The sequence below is a fragment of the Mustela nigripes genome, chromosome 1 (assembly GCF_022355385.1).
Source record: "Mustela nigripes isolate SB6536 chromosome 1, MUSNIG.SB6536, whole genome shotgun sequence".
NCBI classification, from domain to species: Eukaryota; Metazoa; Chordata; class Mammalia; order Carnivora; family Mustelidae; genus Mustela; species Mustela nigripes.
In genome coordinates, this window is record NC_081557.1 from 91,924,048 (window position 1) to 91,930,678 (window position 6,631).

At 43.3% G+C, this 6,631-nt stretch overlaps 1 pseudogene; it reads right to left on the reverse strand.

The window, feature by feature from the left end:
- Nucleotides 1-3,890: 3,890 nt before the first annotated feature.
- On the reverse strand, nt 3,891-5,325 carry LOC132021032 (small nuclear ribonucleoprotein-associated protein N-like; annotated as a pseudogene).
- Between the last annotated feature and the right edge of the window lie 1,306 nt (nt 5,326-6,631).

The window sequence follows — 6,631 nt, forward strand, 5'->3', positions numbered from 1 at the left end:
GGGATATACAGACAATCACCCACATAAGAAAGAAAACCACCTGTTATCCTCCTGGAGTCCTGAGTTGGGGCCACACGCTGGGTGTGGGGATGACTTAAATAAATTTTTAAGAAGAAAGTGACACAATGTGTAGTCCCCTCCACACTCAGTCTGGCAGAAGGATTGCTATTAATATAATCCCAAAGAGCTTAATCTGGCTCAGGTGGAGGGCAGATCTTTTTTGTCCTCAACCTCCTTCTAACAAAGAAGTTAAGAGGGTCATTACACCAATGGGAAACTGCAGGGCAGAAAAGTGAACTTCCCAGTTGGAGAGAATGAAGCACCTAGAGCAGATCCTGACAGGTTCTGTTGTGGATCTGACTCCTACCAACTCCTACCGGTTCCTGAAACCACCTGGCTCTGAGCCCAGAATTCGGAACTCAGGTTGTTGTCCCTGTAGATCCCAAGCCAGACATCCCAGATGTATTTCTCCTGTTTAACTTCAGCCTTTTGTGCGACAGCTCTGCCCGTACTTCCTTTATTCTGCTTTCAGATGACAAATCATTGCCCCCCACACACAGAAAGTCTCCCTGAGCAGCAAGAGGGACAGATTGGGATGGGTCTCTGAGGGCTCACCCGCTCATCCACCACAGACCCTACACAAAACAGGATCCAAAAAAACCATTGGTAGATTTGGTCTCTACGTCCCAGAAATTATAATCAATTCGGTTGACTTTAACTGCCGTCAAAATTCTTAACTTTTATTCCATAGTATTGGTCCCTTTCCATCTCATGGGGAGAGCTAATAAAGTCAGGGTCACCAGGGGATTAATGGGATTACCCCACACAGATAAACAATTTGCATTTTATCAGCTTCCCCTGTAGGTTTGTTCTTCGAAATGCAAACCAATTTATAAAATGCCCTTAGGCAAACATAATTAAGAAAAGCAAATCTTTGGGGGGGAATAATAAAAATGACACACCAATTGATAAGCCAGTAATACATGCAATGAGTGAGGAAGAGAGATTGAGAATTTCATCCTTTGTAGGTTAGCTTCTGCACTCAAAGATGTGGGAAGAAGAAAACGAAATCGGTCCCAAAATTTATGCCATACCCACGAAGTCAGAATTTTCACCGTTACAACTTTTTCTTCTCTTTTCATACTATTTACTGGTAATATACAGACAATCACCCACATAAGAAAGAAAAACACCTGTTAACCCTACAATTTTTTAGGTATATAAAATGATGAAATGTTCCCTCTCTTCTTTCAATCCACCATATTTAAAATTGCAAACTGCCCTTCTACCTCCTTTCTCTGCTTTATCTTCCCCCATAGTGTATATCACCATCTGAAATACTGTATATTTTATTTTATTTTTCTTACTATTTGTCTCCCTATGGAAGATGTAAAGTGCATGAAGACAGGAATTTTGTCCATTTTATTTATTGCTGTATCCATGGTGCCTAAATGGAACTTAGCATGTAGTAGGTTCTCAATACACACTTGCTGAATGAATAAATAAGCTAACTGAACGAAGGAATTTCACACTTCAGAAGAAATCACTGTTGACATTTTGGTTTCTGTCTTCCAGACTTTTTAATGTTTATGCAAATGTATATTTATATGCATGCATATATATGCACATGTGCATCCTTTTTAAGTTTTGCAGAAATGAGATCTTTACATATTGTTCTACAATGTGCTTTTTTCACTTGACATCTTTCAAGGAGAGTTCATAAGGAGTTACTCCATTCTTTATAATGGTGAAGTAGGATTCCATCAAGTGACTGTCTCCTTCCCCTACTGGTAATCATTCATTTTGTTTCCAAAGTTTCGGCATTACATACATGCTGAATTCATTGTATTAATTAGATAGGATCTTAGAAGTGACATTGCTCAGAGAGTTTACTTTTTTTTTCTAAGATTTTATTTATTTATTTGAGAGACAGAGATCACAAGTAGGCAGAGAGGCAGGCAGAGAGAGAGGAGGAAGCAGGCTCCCTGCTGAGCAGAGAGCCTGATGTGGGGCTTGATCCCAGGACCCTAAGATCATGACCTGAGCCGAAGGCAGAGGCTTTAAGCCACTGAGCCACCCAGGTGCCCCAAAGAGTCTACATTTTTAATAGACATTGCCAAATTTTTCTCTAAAAACGGAATAATTTTAGTCCAACCAAGCCTTTCACCAACACCAAAAATGTCCAATGTGAAAGGCAATAAATAAATAAGTAAATGGTGATGGTATCTAAATATTATTGTGACTGCATTCTTTCACTGTTAATGAAGCTGAACTTTTCCCCCACGTGTTTATTAGCCATTTGAACTTCTTCTATTAATTATCAATTCACATTCTTATTCATCTTTTTACCAGGTTGGTTGGGGATTTTATCGACTTGTAGATGGTCTTTGTATAGACATTAACCCTTTGGCTGTTTATTATGTGACAAATATCTCCTAGTCTGTGACTTATCTTTAACTTTGTAAATGTCATTTTTCATTTGGTAAATGTCATAGTGATAGTAAAGCCAATAGCTAAATTTTACTGAGCATTTACAAAATGCCAGACACCATTCTAAGTGCTTTATATGGGTTACCTCATTTAAATCTTCTATTACAAGGTAGGTACTCCTGTTATCCCCATTTTAAAAATTGAGACCTACAAAGGATAAGGAACGAGGCTGGAGTCTCCTGTGTTCTAAGTGACAGACACTTGGAATACTAGAAGTGATTCTACAGAAGTTTTAAAAATTCAAGTAGTCAAACCTGTCCTTTAAAAACAACAACAACAACAAAACAAAACTCTTGAGTTTTGTTAGAGAGCTCTTCTTCAACATAAGATTATTAAATGTTTCTCTATTTTTTCTGTAGTTTTATTTTTCACGTTCCCCCTCATGATCTTCGTGATCAACCCTTCGATCTACCTGAAGGTGATTTTTACATGAGATAGAGAGTTCGTTTTCTTTCCTTCCAAATGGATAGCCAATTGTCCCAAAAACAGTTACTGAAAGATATATCGGGGCGCATGGGTGGCTCAGTGGGTTAAGCCACTGCCTTCGGCTCAGGTCATGATCTCAGAGTCCTGGGATCGAGCCCCACATCAGGGTCTCTGCTCAGCAGGGAGCCTGCTTCCTCTCTCTCTCTCTCTGCCTGCCTCTCTGCCTACTTGTGATCTCCGTCTGTCAAATAAATAAATAAAATCTTTAAAAAAAAAAAGATGTATCGATTTCCTTTTGATATGGATGTCATCTTTTTTTGGTATGATCTAAGTACTTTTCATTTTTTATTTTGTTTTTCTGTTTTCTTTTATTTTTTTATATAATACCCAGTGCCCTTTACCACATGCCCTCCTTAATGTCCATCACCCAGTTACCCCCAGCCCCCAACCCCTCTCCCACCCAGCAACCCTGTTTGTTTCCTATATTAAGAGTCTCTTAGGGGTACCTGGGTGGCTCAGTGAATTAAACACCTGCCTTTGCCTCAGGTCATGATCCCAGTCTCCTGGGATGGAGCCCAGCGTCAGGCTTCCTGCTCGTGGGGAGCCTGTTTCTCTTTCTCCCTCTACCTGCCACCCCCCTGCTTGTGCTTTCTCTAATAAAAAAAAAAAAAGTCTTAAGGGGTGCCTGGGTGGCTCAGTGGGTTAAAGCCTCTGCCTTCGGCTCAGGTCATGATCCCAGAGTCCTGGGATCGAGCCTCTCATCGGGCTCTCTGCTTGGCCAGGAGCCTGCTTCCCCCTCTCTTGCCTACTTGTGATCCCTGCCTCTTTGCCTACTTGTGATCTGTCTGTCAAATAAATAAATAAAATCTTTTAAAAAAAAATCTTAAAAAATAAAGAAGAGTCTCTGATTTTGTCTTGTTTTATTTTTCCTCTCTTCCCCAATGATCCTCTGTTTTATTTCTTAAATACCACATAAGTGAGATCATATGATAATGGTCTTTCCCTTTGACTTATTTTGCTTAGCATAATACCCTCTAGTTCCATCCACATCGTTGCAAATAGCAAGATTTCATTTTTTTTTGTTGGCTGAGTAGTAGCAATGTCATCTTTATCATATACAGAATTTCCACGCATACATTGATCTATTGATTTTTTTAACTGATTTTCATTTTTAAACGTGTTTCAAATCACCTTGTTGGTTAGGATTTTCTACTCATATCTGCAAGTGAGCAGTCCTTTGCTTTCTGATATATGTTTTAATTGCTCTGTGCATTTATTAGCTAATAATACAAACACCCTACACAGATTCGCAAGAGATACTGCAGGGGAAAACATGACTTAGAAGGACTGACAGTATCATAGGGTCTTGGTAGATGCACTCCTGGGGGGAGTGGACCCTTAATTCCTGGTGGAGAGGGTCTCATTCCTGGGAACCCAAGTGGTGGGCCTGTGGGTGGTCATATGCCAAGTGGAGGGGCCACATGCCTGGGGGAGTGTTCTTCGGCCCTCAGAAGTGGGTGGGGTCCCCCATCTAGATGGACATTGAGATGGGACTACAGCACTGCTGGTAGGAGCAACAACGGCACAGCTGCTCTAGAACCTCTTCCCTGAGGCCCCCCCCAACCCCTCAGACAGGGCCTGCTAATCCAACAGAAGCCTGGGGAATTGCAACACTAGCCAGCACGCCTCTGCCAGCTGCCCTGCCAACCCCAGGGCCTCCTGCAGCTCCAACAAGTGGTACCCAAGCAATACCAGCATCTTTGGGGGGCAGTCCTCCCACAGTCATGGAAACCAAGTTCTCCCCCTGTAGCCCCCACCTTGACCCCAAACCCACCTTTCTTCATGGTCTGGCTGCTTCAGATTCTTGGGCTGATCTTCCTGAATTCATCACAATCACAGAGGATCAAGCTCACAGGCTTGGCAAAAGCCTTAAAGGTATCGATGAATGTGCCATTGGCTCAGTCGGTAGACTTGTGTCTCCGGATCTCAGGGTTGTAAGTTTGAGCCCCATGTTTGCTGTAGAGAGTACTTAAAACATAAAATCTTGCCAATGAAGACTTGGCCATCTTGCAGGATACCTCTTATTCTATAGTCAATGTGCTGCAGCATCTCACTGTTCTTTCCCACAGTCACGGTTGCTGCTCCACCAAATCCAAGGTCTGCAGCAAGGTTTCAGGATCCTTAGGACCTGCAGGAAGGCTCCAGATGAAGGTGTCACACAGGTTCTCTTACAAACAGTGCAAATGTGAGGCAGAAGCTTCAGACGGTAGATGGAGCCTGGTTTCTCACTGGGAAATCAGCTACCTGGATATTCGGATCCTGCTTTCACCACCTTTTGGTGCCTCAGCTAAGGATGCCTTGCTCAGTTCCTCCTGGAAATCCGCCCCAGGTACCTGCTGGTGCTGACATCCCCTTGGGTACAGCTGACACTCTTGGTGGCTCAGCAGGGCTGTCCTTCTACGTTGGATGCCCACCTCTGGCACATGCTGTTCTGTGGTCCATCTGGGGTGCAGGCGGTCTCCGGTGGCTCCAACACTCTCCTCGGCTGCGGCTCAGAGCAGACGGTCAGGCACATCTGGCAACCACCATTCCACTGTTTGCTCTTTAGTATTTATAGCACAAGTACGTGCTCTCATCCTACTCAGCTAGCTAGGCTGACCTACACTCCGTGGGAGGGGTGCCTCGCTGGCTCCTGCAGCCAAGTATGGTACTCTTGATCTCAGGGTCATCAGTTCAAGCCCTGTGCTGGGTGTGGAGCCTACTAATAAATAAATAAATAAAATTAAAAATGTATGAGCTACGTGGGAGAAGAGTGGTGATAATGACCTTCCCTTGGTTAAGCCAAATTCTAATGGGAGTAAGTTCAGTCTGTCCACTATTGTGTTTTCTGTGATTTCCTGTTAGGTTGTTTAAGAAGTTCCCTCTTAGTTTTTATCAGAACTGCTGAATTCTGACAACAGCTTTCAACATTGGTTAAATAATATGTTGATATAATCATACGGCTTTTCTCCTTTAAGCTGTTAGAGCTCACAAGCTTTTTGTTTTAAGATCTTACCATTTAAAGTACAAATACTAGGGGCATCTTCGTGGCTCAGGGGGTTAAAGCCTCTTCCTACAGTTCCTGGGCTCAAGCCCTGCAAGGGCTCTCTGCTCAGCGGGGAGCCTACTTCCCTTCCTCTCTCTCTGCCTGCTTGTGATCTCTGTCCGTCAAATAAATAAATAAAATCTTTTTAAAAAATAAAAATAAAGTACAGATACTTCTCCGAGTGGTAAGACTGAAGCTGACAGCAGCCACTTACCCTGAGTCTGAAGGGCAGCCCAGAAATGAGGGGGCTCTTGGGGACTCACAGCATTCAAGGTGGAGGTGAGGGCAGGTAGAGTATCAAAGGCACACAGAGATTCAGGTGACAAAAGACCCACAGACTGCAGATTCCTGTGGAGACAAACTGTCCCTGCAATTTCCCCTTTGCACCTGGCTTATGCACTTGGCTGCCTCAAACAGAATACCCTTCTACCCCTCTTACTCTTGCTCCCCCAATCTCTGCTGGTGGAAATCCCACCCATTCTTTACAGCTCAAAGTAAATGCTCCTCCTCCCACCCAGTCCATCCAGATCCCCAGATGTCTCCCCAAATCCTTACTCATCCATGCCACATTGTCTGGTATGGGGCACATGGGTTTTCTCTCTCCAAGTAGCCCCAGTGCCTGGAAGAATG